General features: G+C 40.5%; 1 protein-coding gene across 1 annotated transcript in view; it reads left to right on the top strand.

Annotated features, from left to right (window-relative positions):
• LOC122816911 (junctophilin-2-like) overlaps nt 1–17,673 on the top strand; it is a 671,515-nt gene extending 653,842 nt beyond the window's left edge. Inside the window, exon 6 of the mRNA XM_044089992.1 lies at nt 13,148–17,673. The gene's annotated coding sequence lies outside the window, so the exon portion shown is untranslated. The remainder of the gene's footprint in view (nt 1–13,147) is intronic.
• The last annotated feature ends 236 nt before the right edge of the window (nt 17,674–17,909 follow it).

The following is a 17,909-nucleotide window of genomic DNA, read 5'->3' as shown; positions in this document are numbered from 1 at the left end:
GAAGAGGAAAAGGGACAAGGTTTCAACTCGAGACTTTTCCTGGTACCCAGAAAAGACAATTCATGGCGTCCTATCCTGGACCTGTCTACTCTAAACACCTTTTGGAGATTCCAAAATTCAAGATGCTGACTCTTCACCAATTACTTCCTATGCTAGGCAAGGATGCCTGGTTGGCAACACTAGATTTAAAAGAAGCATACCTGCACATCCCAATCAGGGAATCCTACAGAAGATACCTACGCTTCAAAGCAGGCCACATGCACTATCAGTTCTCTGCACTGCCCTTTGGCTTATCTACTGCGCCCAAGGTATTCACAAAGTGCCTAGCTCCAGTTATTGCATTTTGCAGGCAATGAAATATTCAAATATACCCATGCCTGGACGATTGTCTAATTCAGGCAGAAAGTCAGGACATACTTTTGAATCCTCTGGCCTTTGTAAAAAGGGTTCTAACTTGTCTGGGGTACACTATAAATGAAAAGAAATCACACCTGGTACCATGTCAACAAATTATATTCCTGGGAGCAAGCTTGAATACAACTTCCCAGATGGCTTACCTCACGCCAGAAAACCAAATTCATTTGACAACCTACTTCATACAAGTGGCCACAAAAACCCTGCTATCTGCAAGACAAATACTGCAATCCTTGGAGTTCATGGCCTCCTGCATTCTTCTAATTCCATTTGCAAGACTTGATATGAGGAAACTACAGTGGTATCTAAAAAGCCTATGGTGTCGACATTCTCAAAACCTAGAAACTATGATTCCTATCATACCTTGCCTACGCCTAGAGTTCCTTTGGTGGGCAGAGGCCTGCCACCAAAACAAGGGACTACCTTTCACACCACCCCCTGTCGCCCAAACCCTAACAGATGCTTCAGACTATGCATGGGGGGCTCACCTGGCAGGTAAGTGCATTCAGGGCAAATGGAACCCAAGTCAAATGCACCTGCATATCAATTAAAAAGAAATGTTAGCTGTATAGAATGCTCCGACAGCCTTCAAGGACCACATTCTTCCAGGACAACTAATGGTAAAGATGGACAACACCACTGTTATGTGGTATATAAGCGGGGGGGGGGTACACATTCTTACCTCCTCTGCAGACTAGCCTTGGCATTGTGGAACACAGCCTTCAGCTGCCAAGTGCACCTACAAGCTCAATTCCTGCCAGGAAAATTAAATACACTGGCAGACGGACTAAGCAGAAACCTCATGGACCCACACGAGTGGAAACTGGAATCAAGGACTTTCAACATGTTGACAAGCAAATGGGGGAGCCCAGATATAAACCTGTTTGCCTCTCCCCAGAACTACCAATTGGACAAATTTTGCACAAGGACTTCCCACAAACAAGCCTGGAAAGTGGATGCTCTGTCCTTCAGCTGGAAAAACCTATCAGTCTATGCCTTCCCCCTTCTGCCTCTGCTCTCCAAAGTACTACTAAAAGTCAAACAGGACAAACCAAGGATGATTTTGATTGCTCCAGACTGGCCGCGCCAACACTGGTACCCCCTCCTGCACAGTGTGTCATGGTTATCTCCATGGCACCTGGCTCAGACTCCTTCCCTGCTGTCTCAGCAGGAGAATCAGATTCTGCACCCTCAGCTTCCAACACTGAACCTTGCATCCTTGGCTAATTACTTAATCTCTCCTTTACCAACCCTCAGCAAACCTGTGATGGATATCATCTTAGAGGCAAGGAGGCCTAGTACTAGAAAATCTTAGGCTGAAAAATGGAAAAGATTCTGTGCCTGGAACCAATCTCAAGGGATGAGCACAGCAGCGCCCAGTTTAGTTCAGATTTTACAGTACTTAACTGAGATGCTTCACAAGGGCCCGTCTTTTTCCTCCATTAAAATCTACACCTCAGCCATTTCAGCTCATTATAACACAGAACCTCCCATCTTCTCTCATCCACTGCTCAAGCAGTTCCACAGAGTGGCCAAAAATTTGAGACCACCCAGGAGAGCTCCAACCCCAGCCTGGGACCTTAACTTTGTCTTGGAGAAACTCACTCTACCTCCTTTCGAGCCAGCTGCTACTGCAGACTTAAAATTGCTTTCTTGGAAAACAGCTTTCCTTTTAGCAATCACTTCAGCTAGAAGGGTATCTGAATTACAGGCCCTTATAGCAGTGGAGCCTTTCATCATCTTTCATGCGCATAGGGTGTCCCTCAGAACCAATCCATCCTTCATGCCCAAGGTGTTATCAGTCCATTCATTTGCCAGCCTTCTTTCCCAATCCACAGAATAAAGGGGAATGGATACTGCATTCCTTAGATTTGCACAGACAACTTAGATTCTACTTGGACAGGACTAAACCTCAAAGGAAATCTGAACAACTGCTGGTAGCATTTGCTGCAGGAGCAGAGGGGAAGGCTATTTCAAAGCAAACCATTTCTAAATGGATAAGCCATTGCATTCATTTCTGCTGTAAGCACCATGGAAAACCTATCCCCCAGGGGATCAGACTGCACTCCACCAGGGCTGCATCTAGCATCTACCTCTACAGCCTTTCTCAGAGGCGTCCCTACCAGGGACATCCTAGAAGCTGCTACCTGGAGTTCTGTACATACTTTCACCAAGCATTATCATTTGCCAATTTTCTCTAAATCCAGAGCTGGCTTTGCCACTGCAGTCTTGCAGGGCCCTATAGCTGGCCCTAATGCTATCTAAACTCCTTCTCCCAACCATAGCTTTGGGAATCTACCCAAATGTAATGACTGCAACAGTGAAACACAAAGAACATAGTACAGTTGTGTATGCTTACCATAAAGGTAGATGTTCGAGTGTATTCACTGTTGCAGTCCTGGTTATCCTCCCTCTAGCCCCTTAACTTCTTTTGGCTATACCTCTACTTTCCTTTACTATGCTTAAAAGCCTTTTTGGTGTATTTGCTTTTTTGTTGGAGGTATATCTTTGTGCTTTTATGTTTAATTGCTTCCCATTAGGGAGGCGCCTGACATCTGGGGCAAGAAAAACTGATGTAATGGTGTCAGCTGCATGTTTTATACCCCTGACGACGTGACGTCATGAAAGAAGGGACAGCAACTGACGCAAGACCCAAGACTTTGTTAATCAGGCCGACTGAGGGCAACCTGCAAGCAGATAACCCAAATGTAATGACTGCAACAGAGAATACACTCGAACATCTACATTTATGGTAAGTGTACACAACTGTACTGTCTGCCCTTGCTAGCTGTTGTCACAGGATGGCTTGTATTGTTACAATTTCTCTTCATTTGACAAGATTTTGCACATCTCTCTGTTCTCCATAAGTTTTTTTCCTTAAGTTCCATTGTTCTTCATTCATTGATTATTGATATCAATTTATTCCTCTGTGCAGATGAAGATTTGGACTTTGGCTGCACAAATCTTAGGAACAATATTAAGCATGTTGCTTCGCTAGGGATGGCTTGCACCTGTCACCACTGTGCTTTCGGATATTGGCAAAGGCTCTTGCCACCCCCATAGTGCCTTTTTTAGGCAAGGCTCAAAAGTCAAACTCACCCCCATAGACAGCACAAGGAACAAGAAACTAAGGGTAATGCTGCTAAACGCCAGAAGTCTTAACCTCAAGATGCACGCACTCGAAGCTCTCCTCAGTATGGAGAACATCAATATCTGTGCAGTGACAGAAACCTGGTTCAAGGCTCCAGAGAGCACCCCAGCACTACCAGGCTATACCTCATATCATACTTTTCGGCCCCAAAACTCGGACCGAACCACAAAAGGAGGGGGAGTTTCCATATTTATCAAGGATATCCACACCTCCAGGTTAGTGGCATTGCAGTATCGGAGACCATCCATGTGCAACTAACAGTGGGCAAGACTGCTTTTCAGTTTATAGCATCCTACAGACCACCCTCTCAAAGTCAGGAATCCCACTCTGCTTTCCTGAAAACATTGGAGAACATGAAGATCTCTCCGAACACCATTATATTGGGTGACTTCAACTACCCAAACATTGACTGGGAGCACTACTCAAGCCTCAGCACCTTAGCCCAAAGGTTCCTGGAAATTATAAACTCAAATGCTATGGAACAACTAGTCACCACTCCCACAAGAGGGGACAACATACTAGACCTGATCATTACCAACATGGGGACTCTATGCTCCACACCAGAAGTATATCCCTCATTGGTAAGATCAGACCATAAATTAATTTCACTGGATGTCCACATCCCGACCCCACCCCCAGCCCAGAAAACAATAGTGAAAAACTTCTCAAAAGCGAACTTCTCCTCAAAACCGAAGTGAAATCCTTCAAGGCCCCAGGGCCAGTGGAAACTACGGCCTAAACTGCAGAATCCTATATAAATGCATTCTACGGACATCTCCAGGAATGCATGGATCATGCTATCCCAAACAAAACCAAGACCCAATCATCCAAAGGCAGGTGTCCAGTCTGGTGGACCCCTGCCATAAATAAACTGTACAACAGAAGGAGGAAGCTACTACATGATAGAGCAAAATCCCTAATAGGGAAGGCATCTCTGATCAGTACTAGCAAAAAATTACGATCCCTCATAAAATCCTCCAAGGCCAGCTTCGAGAGGAAAATTGCACAGGACACCAAAGACAATCATAAGGCTTTTTTCAGTTATGTTAGAAACCTGGGATGCAACTCCCAGACTTGTTCTGAGTTGATTCTAAACGACAAAAAATACACTGAACCCACAGACATTGCCAATATCCTGGCAGACAGGTTCAGTGCAAACTTCTCCACCCCCTCCCCCCCAAAAGAGCAAGTATCTATCCCAGCAGAGGGCTGCCTCCCAAACATCTCTAATGCTCAGGTGAAGGCTGCCCTCTCCAAAGCAAAAAACATTGCTTCCATGGGACCAGATGGTGTCCCAGGTTGCATCCTACATGAACTCCAAGAGGAACTAATCCCTCAAATAAAACAGCTATACAGTCTCAGCCTCACTACAGGATATGTGCCCACAGAATGGCGTACAGCAACAGTGGTCCCACTCCACAAAGGTGGAGCCTCTACGGACCCTGGAAACTATCGCCCCATAAGCCTGACTAGCTTAGTCTGCAGGGCTATGGAGAGGATCATCATGGAGCTCATAAACGAAGACATTGGGGACCTACAGACACTAGATCCTACCCAGTTCGGCTTTGTCAAGGGCAGATCCTGCCTTTTGAACCTGGTTGACTTCTTTGAAACAGTCACCAAAGCCATAGATGAAGGGAAGGTAGTCCACACAGCCTATCTGGACCTTGCAAAGGCATTTGACACAATACCCCACTCGGGCATCATAGATAAGCTATCCAGCTTAAATATAAACCCCTATGTCACAAGATGTGTCGCAAACTGGCTCAAAGATAGAACCCACAGAGTGAGAGTTGCTGGAGCCATGTCCGACTTGAAACTGGTCACAAGTGGCGTCCCACAGGGTTCTGTCCTGGGACCACTCTTGTTCAGTATATACTTTTCCGAGGTACAGGCAAACGTGGGAGGACTATGGCTCACCAAGTTCGCAGACGACTGCAAACTGGGCGCCATAATCAACTCTCCAGCTGACACAAACATCCTTCAAAAAGATCTCACAGAGACAGATAACTGGTGCCAGCGCCATGGTTTAAAGCTAAATGCCAAAAAATGTATAGTCATACCCTTTGCCAAAAACAATGTGCCCACAAATTACCACATTGGCGGAAACCCATTAAGTACAGAGAAAGTTATTAGGGACCTGGGGACCCAAGTTGATAGCAATCTCTCCTTTGAAAACCACATTGCCAAAGTGGTTAGAAAGACCTTCTACATAGCCCACCTCATCACGAAGGGTTTCACATCTAGATCAAGAGAGGTAATCGTGCCCCTTTATACATTCCTCACGAGGCCCATCATAGAATACAATGCCCCTTTTGGGATGTACCTTACCCGACACCTGCAGCAATTAGAAAGACCCCAAAAGTATCTCACCAAGAGGATCAAGGGTCTTAAACAGATGCCATATGCTGCTCGTTTAAAAAAACTCCAGATCTACTCAGTTTCATACCGCCTACTTCGAGGCGATCTTTGCCTGACATACAAAGCTATGTCAAATCCAGAATTAATGGACATGCTCCACCTCAGTAAATCTAAATCCCTTAGAGCCACACGCTCGAGGGACTTGAACCTCAGCACAGAAATAAATAGAACTTGCTGGAGGGACAGGTTCATAACCCAGAGGCTCCCTTCGCTCTGGAATAGAATTCCAGTTCATGTGAGGCAGAGCACCTCACTGAATCTCTTCAAGAAGAATCTCGATAGGGGGATGGGGGATCGTAGGTTTGTCCCAGGGATTACTCCCGTGTCACTATTAGACAGAGGCACAGTAAACTAAACCTTAAAAAGGGGCACAGTATACTCAAATCAAGGGGTGGCGTAAGCCATACAGAATCGGGCTAGGCTTATAATTGCCCCAGGGCAAATAGCCTAGTATGAACCTATGAACCTATAAGCAAGCGGTCACGAGGGCTGTAAAATGCCTTGCATGTGCACCTTAAAGTAGACACTTTTCTTGCTTCCCTTTTAAGCACTTAATAATTGAACAGGACTGTCTGTGACAATTCTGGTATAAATTTGTGACTACTCAACCAGTCATCAAGACTAGTCTTAAAACTAGTCAAATGAGTATTTAGTTTGACCTCTAGTGGTAGCTTATTCCATAGTCTTGGAATGCATTGATTTAGGAACCTCTGTGTCCAGTGAGTCCTCTGTATTTGCTGGTGTGAAGTTATGCCATATTTTTGGGTATATGTAGTACCACTAGTTTTACAGAGAAAGATAAGATCTAATAGGATTTGGTCTTTAAATGGCTCAAAAAGAAAGACGTATGCCACCTCAGAGCAGCCTGTAAGCTACTGTGTATGTTAATACTATTAATAAGTGCATATGGTATGTAAATAACACCTCACCTAATGCCTGAGGTCCCTCAAAAAAATTCAAAGTACTTTAGTTAAAATAGTAAATGCTAAAAAAATTAAAGCAGATAATACAGAAGAGAGACCACTCTGTTATGAACAAAAAGGTTATTCATGTAAATACTTTGGATCTCCTCAGTTATCAACCTTTACAGTTAAGACAAACGTCAATGATTCACTTTTTTTAGGGAGATTTCTCCCTTCTTTGGCTTGATATGGCCATGGAGTTGCACGTATGGGGGAGGCTTGCTCCCCACATTGAGGGGGCTTATTCTCCTGCAAGAAAAAAAAAAAAAAAAAGACAACACTTAAAACAGATTTTTTCCCTTCTGAGTTTTGGACATTTTTTCATCCTTGTCAGTTTTTTTTTGGATATGACAAAGCCCTAAAGGAATTTTTACAGTACAAAGCAAGTTTATTTTGAAGTTTAATACTGTGGCGTCGTTTGGATTAAATCAGGAATGTAATTTCAAAACTTCATTGTTAATATTTTAATTCTATGCAATTTCCTATTGAAATTTTGTGTGTGTGTGTGTGTGTGTGTGTGTGTGTGTGTGCAAATTAAAAAAAAAAAAAAATATATATATATATACACATACATACATACATATATATATATATATATATATATATATATATATATATATATACAAACACACACACAAACACACAGAGACGCAAACAGATACATATATATATATATACATATATATGTGTCTATGTATATGTGTGTATGTATATATATCTATATATATATATATATATATATATATATGATATATATATATATATATATATATATATATATGTATATATATATATATATATATATATATATATGTATTATATATATATATATATATATGTATATATATATATATATATATATATATATATGTATAATATATATATATATATATATGTATAATATATATATATATATATATATATATATATATATATATATATATGTATATATATATATATATATATATATATATATATATATATATATATATATATATATATATATAGATAGATCTACTTCAGTAGATCGAACATGTTACAAGTTCGAACCATGTATGGCCAAGACCATATGTTCGAACTTGTAATAGTTTGAACGCTGAAGTAAAAAAAGAAAAAAACAACAAAAAACAAAATTAAACGTCTGTAGCAGGGGGTTATGCCCCCCTGCACCCCCCACACCCTCCTTACTTAAATATACCAATTCCGAGATTGCACTACATTTCGGAAAAGGGAAATCTTCCCGTTCCCCACTGCACGGCGATCTCCATTCAGTCTGATCGAACATTTACAAGTTCAAACATATGGTCTCGGCCATGTGAGGTTCGAACTTGCTATATGTTCGATCTACTGCTATTTTTTATCATCCGTGAAAGGCTGTTTAGCCGTGGGGCCAGATTCAATAACACGTATACTAAGCGTTATACAATCTATATTGAAGAACATCCCTACCACACTTTTTGTACTTTCTAGTCAGTCAGAAAGATTACACTAATTGTACATATAGTGTGCACGTTGTGGTAACCTTTATGAATCCCACTCGGTATTTAAAGCTGCAAGCAAATCAGAAGGGAAAACTAAAATTAGGGTGAAGAAGGTGTGAGTTAAGCTTGTGTTGTCTGTTCACTCAAAACGGTACACTTGGTGTATACATAGTGTAGGTGTTAATGAATACCAGGGATACTGTTTCTTCTAGAAGTCTTTGTCATTTTATTTATACGTTTGTATGTCGCTCAACATCTTTCCCTAGTTTGTTTGTTTTGATCGCAAAGATTTTTGTACTCAGTCTTCAAGTTCACTTTCACAGGAATTCATTAAATTGTAAATACTATGGATGGCAGCTATTTATTAGCTTGTAACAGAAATTTCTTAACATAAAAAAAGGTATTTAAAAATTCCCCGACTCTGTGGAGTTTGTATGAAGGGTTCCTTTAATAGTTAAGACTTTTCAAGATTTATTAAATAGAAATTCACACACTTAGTTACCAACACACAGGTCAGCAAATCTCTTCTACAAATACGATAAAACAAGTAACACTTCATATTTTAATCTGAAGGATAAGCCAGCAAACTTTTCTTGACTTTTTTTTTTCCCTCAGTGGCTGTAAAGATACTCCCCTTTCATAGAGAGGAGCAGTTGTTGAACAGGTTTTGGGGAAATCAACCTTGAATACATCATCTGCCAGTGCCAGGAGTAATTTAGCAAACATGTTGTGTTACTAAAATTCACTACTACTATCGCAAAGTCAGACTTTAAACAGTATGCTAAACATATGCATGAGTCCGTAGAAAATAAAGTGCATTGATTATCTGAAAGTGTAGGCCTTCCAACTTTAAAATGCTGTACGTCTCGGGCGATGTATATTTACAGTAACAATGATGAGTTATTTGAAGACATGCTTGACTGATTTCAGAAAACCTACATACAGTTGCAAAGGCTCAGCTTGTAGATACTCCTTTCACAGGCATTTTTTTTAATTCCACTACTGATCTCATGAAGGGCCTTGCAAGGAAAAGAAAAAAATGTGTTAACCATACCAGGAGGCTAATCCAGCAGTATCTTCTGTTCATAGAAAGTGCCCCATTTCTAGGAGATAACTGCACAGAAAAATGAAAGCTCTCCAACAACCCCTTTGAGAAAATATGTTCAATCTTTCTGCTAGTAATTCCTTGTTGAAAGCAGAGTTAAATTAGCTGCTTTTAGAAGAAGTATCTTTACTACCTTTATCTTCAGATTAGCAGTTTACCCAAGGTGACCAACAGTCCCAGTTTTTCCAGGACAGTCCCAGTTTGGAAGTCTCTGTCCCAGAATCCCAAACATTGTCTTTGGGACATAGAAATGTCACAGTTTAGACCGTTCAGTCTGAATGGTGACTTGGCTTCCTGAGGCTGCCAGTTCCCCTGCTTTTCCCATCCTGAGCAGCTCTGGGGATTTTGCAATTTTTCAGGGATGCCACTGAGTATGGGGTAAGGTCAGATACCTTTGCTCTGGCAGGAGCCTTCCAGGTCCTGCCACCGTCCATCAGTCGCTCCCTCAAAGACCTCTGTCATGTGGGGGCTCTGCCAGACCTCACTCACTGAGGCAGGACCTCTCCAGGCTCCACACCCTTCTGCCCAGTGCTTCCTTGCTGACTTCTGTCAGGGCTAACCCCCTACAAGCCTCCCCTTTGACCTGGCCAAGAGACCATCCCCAGCCGCAGCCCCCCATGTCGGGGGACTCCACCACCTCCATGTCTCCTGCAGGCTGCCAAATCATGCCGGATTGCTCATGCCCTCGCACCCTCTCAGGGGAGCTTCCCTCTGATCCTGTCTGCCCCTCAGGAACTCCTTTCAGCTGCTGGAGGGGGCAGATCCTCTCTCATGAAGGCTTTAGAGTCCCCCTGCTTTCCCATCCATAGCAGCTCTGGGGACTTTGAGATTTTTCAAGGATGCCATCAGTTATCGGGTGAAGCTGGATGCCTTCACCCCAGCAGGAGCTCTCCAGGCCCCTCTGCCATCCACCGTGGTGCATCCTCAAGGACTTCCATCATGGGGAGCTCTGCCTGACCCCACTCACACAGGCAGGAGCTCTCCAGGCCCTGCTGCTGTCCGCCGTAGTGCTCTTTTAAGGACTTCCATCATGGGGAGCTCTACCTGACCCTACTCACACAGGCAGGAGCTCTCCAGGCCCTGCTGCTGCCCGCCGTAGTACTCTTTTAAGGACTTCCATTGTGGGGAGCTTTGTTTGACCCCCCTCACCAAGGCAGGTGCTTGCCCAGCCCTGCCTCTATCTCCCTCTCACTCCCTTCCAGACTTCCGTCCCATAGGGGGCATGGTCCTTACCCCCTCACACAGGTGAGAGCTGTCCTGTCCCAGTCACTTTCCATCTCTCTCTCCCTTCCAGATTCCCATCGGGACAGACCCCCTCCGGGTTTCCACTTCTACCCAGGAGATAGAGCTCTTTTCCAATGTTACATATCTTCTGACTGCTGCTAAATCATGCAGTGTTGTGCGTGCTCTTGGAGCCTCTCAGGGGATTTTTCTAGCCTCATGAAACTCTGCTGGGCTGCAAAGCTTCAGACAGTCCCTCATCCAGACTGCAGTGACACTAGTTCTCCCCTTTGCCTCCCACCTAATGCTTTCAAACTTGCAGGGGAGATGGCCCTGGGTCCCCCCATCTTTCTGCTTTTTGCAGTGCACTTCAGTCTCTCTCCCCCACTGTGCCAGGTGCCGACAAATGTGTATCGCTTCGAGACTCTTGGTGTGTGGCCTCTTGCCTCCTGGGTGGTGCCATTCACAGAGTGGCATCCTCACAGTGCTGGGTAAAGGACAGGAGGCTAACCTGCCGGCCCTTGTGCGAGATGACATGGTGGCTCTATCTACAATCCCATGGGGGCTGGGAGAATGGGAGTGCAGACCTGGCTTCCCTGGGAAGCCCTCAAGTGTGCCAGTTTAAGTTCTGTAACAAAATGGTCACCTTGAGTTCACCTTGTTCCAGTATTTTTCTTGTCTGTTTTGCTGGAAAACACAGTGTAGTATATACAGCCAAATATAGCAAAAATATAATAAATGTATGCTTATATCTTGTACTTACACAACAGCATAGGGCATTATGATTGCCCAGATATTGACTGAAAAGGGTCATTGGTCCAGCCCACCTACCTGTTTAATAAATGAAATGCAAGTTCAATTTTTTTAATTTGTGTCTACAAAAGAATGCTTCTAGAATCATTAATTTTAACGAACTTTGTTTTATTGGGAAATAACTTTTAGTCAGTCTTGTGATATTTTATTTTTATAGTCGTAATCTGTAGTCTGACATGAAGAACTACTTCATGGCAGACTCCTGCATGCCTAAACATATCAGCATTAGTATTTATTCATATTTGTTTTCGAGTTTTGTGCAAATAATATCTTTACTTATAATTCAGATACTAAAACTAAGATGCAATTTCCTTTTGTTGTTGTTGCATTATACATAAGAGATGCAAAGATACTGTACAAACTGTATTTGTTCAGACTGGTGCTGATCTTAAAAAGCACGTTTATCTTTGCCTGTCTTGTATATATACATACATAATATTTTCTTTGATTGTTTTAGATTTCCTTTCAGTCAAGGTTATTTTCACTTATCCTGTATCTAGTGTTGTATCTTCATCTAATTAGTGGATTTAATTGTCTGTATTCTTTGTTTTCACAGTTCTATGGAATACATTGTGGAAGCATTATTTATTCGCCACTTACTTTGGAGACTTTACAATATTACGATGTACCAGCTGGGCTGCCATTTATGTATCGCAGTACTCTATGCCCATACCTCAGTTGTTCTTCTTTGTAGTTTCTACTGCTGCTAGTTTGGAAAATATTTTATCATATGCCTCTTGAGTCCTTGAAAACATGAGGTATTGCTTGGGAATCTACCCAAATATTATGGTTTACTGTAACACTGACCCTCCCTGGGATGGTCCGAAGGAGGCTGGTCAGTGAAGCATCACAGCTTAAAACCTTAGATGAGGGGTACATAGAAGGGAGTGCATTGTTGCCACAGTTACTCTTCCCTAAATGCATACTTAGAAAGAATGGAAACTGAGGGGGGATGGATGGAGTACTAGTAAAGGATGGCATGCAGTAAAGATTCACTGAGGAGTAATTCACTGACACAATGCAGGGGATTAAAGAAAGTGATATTATATGTGAGGTGGTCAATGAAAATCCACACTGCACTTCTGACAGGTGGGAATATTTGGAGACTTGCATAGTAATAGCCTCTCTTCAAAGGGCACCTCTAGTGGGAACCAAAGCAAATGATAGCAAGACAAGGATTAATTATCAAAATCTTGAGATGCTACATAAAGTACATATGGATATACGCCAGAATGTAAGCAGAATGAAATGCAAGTGAGAAAATTGGCAGCCAACCTTATCAACATGAAAACTTCAGTTTACAGAGCAGTTGATAGGTGGCTGCGCTATTGATGCAGTATTTTCTGCAAAGGGCTGTCAACTCACAGGAGTTAAGGGAGTTTTTACTGCATTTGTAAGCCTCTTTGTGTAAGAAATGAAACAAACTTTTTCAGTTAGTAGAATCGTTCAGTGAATACTACACAAATTCAGATTTAATAATATATATTTGGATGACTTTGTTTAAACTCAGATTTAATAATATTTTTGTTCCTTGGAAAACCATCCTTACTTTGTTGTCTTCAACTTTCTCCCTTTACAGGAACACAGTGCTGCAGATAGCATTCTCTACAGTGTTGGGAGCAGCCCATTTTGTGCCCCTCGGATCATCAACAAACATTCATGCAGGCAGCTGGCAGCAAGCTGAAGAATTGTCACATGATTAAGAATTAGGAGGCAACTAAAAGATCATCATAGTGGCAGTGTTATGCTTCACTGCTCATGGTCTCTGGCCAGTCTCTTCCACCAACAAGATTACTTGAAATCTTACAAGCATTGTACATGTTTTTAATATGCAAACTTGAAGCTGCCTTACTGTAATTTAACCAAAGTTTCTACAGTACTGGACTGCAGGGAAAAACAAACAATGTTATGAGTGCACAAATAATGTAAGAAGCCAATGCTCCCCAAAAGTGAGAGTGATAATGAATTTATTTTACATTGCAGAATAATTGACAAGTCCTGAACTCACTGAACAGGAATGATTACAGTTCTAGGAAAAAATGCCAGAGTGCATTAAGAGGACAGTGAATGATATTTTTGTGCAGAGGTGTTCAAAATCAAGACCAACATAGGGAATTGCTGTTTGCAAATCCATGTATTATAGTCATGACCCTTAATTTGTTTCATTTCACTCTCATGTCCTGTATGTAGCAGGGCATCTAGGATTCTTTTGCAGCACTTAATAATTTCCATGAACAAGTTTATTAATTTGGCTTACAGAATGCACTCGTGTTGGCAAACGGGGACAAAGGATGATTTAAATCAATAGCACTGGTGTAAATGCCATTAAAAAATGTTCACAATGAAATTTGCACAAAGCTTAGTTATTTTTCTGTAGGGGTGATCTACCCTAACTCAGGCAGAGTCTTTACCTCTATTTCCTTATTTAATATAACCAGCTCTAAAGTTACTGCATCTTGGGGGGGGGGGTCCTCACTTACAGCACAATTGCTTATGTATAAACACCTGATTTCAAACAGGTGTGCTTTCTCATACTTTTTTCCTCAATCTGCAGACCCAATACAAGAAAGCAAATAAATGGTTAATAAAAACATCAAGGGTGAGAGAAAAAACAAACTGCAGTGAAAAAAAAACAGACATTTTGATAAAAGTAACAGTATTTCTACAGCATTAGAATGCATTTTTATCACAGTACCAAATTGTGGGGAAAAAAATCATCCACTGAAAATTCATTGAAGTTTTGTGGCCTTTTATGTAATATTCATTTGTGATTTACATTATATACATCACTTATTCCCTTGAAGTTCTTTATTAGATTGCTCATTTGGATAAAAAATGTGATGGCCAAGACACTGAATTTCAGTGGCTTGTGTGGCAGAAATTATTTAGAGTTAAGGTCACTGTTTTTCTGATATACTGTTCTAGTATTAGAGAGAGAGAAAAATTTACTGCAAGTTATAATGTCCTTGATGCATAGGTTTGGTCAAGCAATGGGTAAATGATACTGCTTATATTTGGCGGGCTGTGTGCAAAGCTTCATGGGTAAGATGAACTGCAGATGTGTTACATCCCATATACTGTAATTTGGTTCATTGCGAGTGCTTCAACTCGCATCCCATATCAGTGTTCTGTACATAAACCCAAGTCAAAGTTTTCCCATATTCTTACAAAATAGTCACCTGTATGTATTTTGTCTTACTTAGTTAAAAATTAGCAAATAATGATATGAACTAATATGGTGAAATGTCATGATTGTTGAATTTTTTTTTTTTTTTTTTTTTTTTTTTTTTTTGAGGTTTGCAGTGCTTTGTTTTATTTCCTGTGTGGGGAACACTTAAAATGTTTCCTTGTTTCAGGCACACACTACTTGTTTCTAGAGGATTATTTCTCAGGGTCCTGATTTGTAGGAAGTTCTTGATGGTATTTTTTTTAGAACACCTTTGCGGATGAAAGTCTAGAATTTTTAGGCTATTATCACTGTCCATATCAGTATATAAAGAGCTTATTTGTGATAGAATTAAAGCTTGCTTTATGTCAAGTGTCTGTAGATGACAGCATATTTAAAAAGAATATGTCTGAATTTTTAAGTTTGTTACTACTGAAATAATAAGTAATTTATTCTTAATAAGAGATTAACATCTCAAGGCATGAGTGGAATTGTATTTAGAAATATGGTTACCAGTATTTATCTTTTTGCATGTGGGCTTTTTAAATGCTGTGTACTATGTACATACACTTAAAATGGATCACCTTTCTGTAGCCTTTATTGGCTGTTACCATTTGCACCGCTGTGGCAGTCACTGTGTTACCATTTGCACCGCTGTGGCAGTCACTGTGTTACCATTTGCACCCCTGTGGCAGTCACCGTCTTCTGCTTGAGAAACAAAGTTTTTTTTATTTGTAATCTCCTGTTCAGTCAGAGGTGGATATTTCTAGCCTACACAAGTGGGTGGCACATATAAAGACTAGTAGAAATGTTATCTTCTGTCTATGTTGATGCGGACGTCAATAACTGAAGACTGTAGGTCACATATTGCAGTTAGATTAAATACTGTCTAGACAGTATTGTACAGTACTGTTTTGTGTTTCTTGCAGATGTCAGATCAGATGTCCACAAACTGTTGTCTGCATTTGGATGAAATTAGACAAGAACCCATTAAATAAGGTACCAAACTCCTGATTATGTGCCCAATTGTTTGCACTCTTTTTCTACTTATGACAGTACTTGTTCACTACAGCAGCCTTTTTGTGGAATGATTTCATTGCGTCTAGTTTCCTTAATAAAGTGCTGAGTGACTTAGTATGTGGATTCTGTCATCACAACAGCATCTGCAATCTCAGATTCCAGAAGATGGCTGAATGCTATTATTAGACTGATGCATGTATAGGGAAGACCAGTGCTGTGTTTCCAAGGGATTCACAAGCAATTTCATCCTGCTGAGCATTTTCCTAAAGATGCAGTGTGTGTGTTCAGCTAATTGGTTGGAGGTATATGTTTACATTAAGACATTTGACTTAAACAGTGTCTTTTATTTAAACCAGTAGCAGCTATCCTATAGAGTAAGAATATCAGAACTATTTTTAAATTGCAAGCTGTGAAAGCCTTAACGTATTAGAGGGGTTTCAGTTTTGGTCTTCTGTGCATTTTGTCAGTCTGTATTTTTTAATTGCCATCTCAGCTGAGACAGATAAAGCCTTCACTGCTACTCGGGTGACCTAACTTTGACGAGTTGTTTAGGTGATTGTCACAGCTGATGTTGGGGAGGACAGGGAATACAGGAATGAAAACATATAAGCCTGCTAGGCTGTCTTGGGGGGGGGGGTCCAGGGAGTATACCCCATGGTAGAATCCCATCTGTAGAAACTGGGGATCACATTGAGGTGCTGTCTACAAGAGGGCAAGTCCATGATTACTTTATGTGTGGAGTATGAACATCATTTGCAAGGCCCATTACATGTCACCTCTTGGTTGCTGAGGACTTACAGGGTTAAACAAAGAAAACACCTGAAGGCTAACTGAATGACTCTTCCTGCGATTAGCTTCCATCCCTGGGTAGTAGGGGACTGACTGACTACAGAGAATTTGATAACCGCCATACTTGAGACAGAAGAAAAAACTTTTCATGCAATAAATATAGTGAATTATTTTTTTTCTGTTATATACCATAGCAAATGTATTATTTTTATAAAGAATATTGTTTGCAGTATCTCTAAATATTATTATGAAGAAAATCAACTGTATAGTGAGACATTTAAATACAGTACTATGTACCATAGCACATGTATCAGAGTCAAAATTCACAGAAGGTCAAAATGAATAGAGTTATTTTCTGTATTTATTTTCATACTCTATTTGCTAGTTGAGTGATTTCATAGCAATGCATAAATAAGTCCCACATGCTCCTGTCAATCATTTTTAGCTTCTACTTGCTAACTACATTTGAAACTCAGTCCAACTCTGTGACTTGAAATATATTCCAAACCTGTACATTTAACAATGCAAAAGATCAGGACTTTCCCTTGTAAATTATTAGATTGTGTGCCAGTTTGGAGTTACTCCATTTTATGCATGCATGCACTTTTGCGTGTTTTATCTGTCAAATAGCATAAATGAACTTTTTATGGCACTGAGAAGAACTGTTTGTCTAAATGAAAGATAAAATTACCTCACTCATGCATGCTTTTATGAAATTAATTAAAATAGTTGTAGAAGTTGACCATGTCTTATGAAGGTAAACTGTAATTCACTTTCACCATCTGCACTAAGCACCTTGGTCTGTATTCATAAAATAGTTTTCTGAGGCACTAAGTAATGGCATGGTATTCGTGAAACACTTTTTTTTCCTTTTCAGTTTGATTCAGAGCCACTGCTTTGGAGTAAAGCACAATAACCATATTTTCAAAGAAGAAAGTAAAATTGACAGTTAAAATTATGAATACCAGGGTAAAATAAAACTAAAAAAGTGTTCCATGAATAATAAAGGTTTTTGAATACATTCTTTTGTCACAAATTCTGTACAGATTACTAATGCATATAATAAATTAAAAGATTATCTCTAAAATGATTGGCTGGAAATGTGCAATAAACACAACAAATGTAATGTCTTCATCTGTGTGTTTTTTGTGTTATAAAGTAGTAGCAGTTTGTGACATTGACCTCATCTGTTTCTAACAGTAAAACAGATGTAATAGCTAATGTTGTTTAAGGATAGAAATCTTTAATGTACCATGGCAATATTGTGGCAAGGTCTTTTGCTGCATACATGTTTGTTAGACAGAATGACAGAACAAAATGAATTTAATTGCTGAGCAATGTAGTAATAAATGATGCACTATAAGCA

Source organism: Protopterus annectens, chromosome 12.part0, assembly GCF_019279795.1.
Source record: "Protopterus annectens isolate FY-2018-M chromosome 12.part0, PAN1.0, whole genome shotgun sequence".
Classification (NCBI taxonomy): domain Eukaryota; kingdom Metazoa; phylum Chordata; order Ceratodontiformes; family Protopteridae; genus Protopterus; species Protopterus annectens.
The sequence above is the reverse complement of the archived record's forward strand: the minus strand, read 5'-3'. Positions and strand labels throughout refer to the sequence as shown.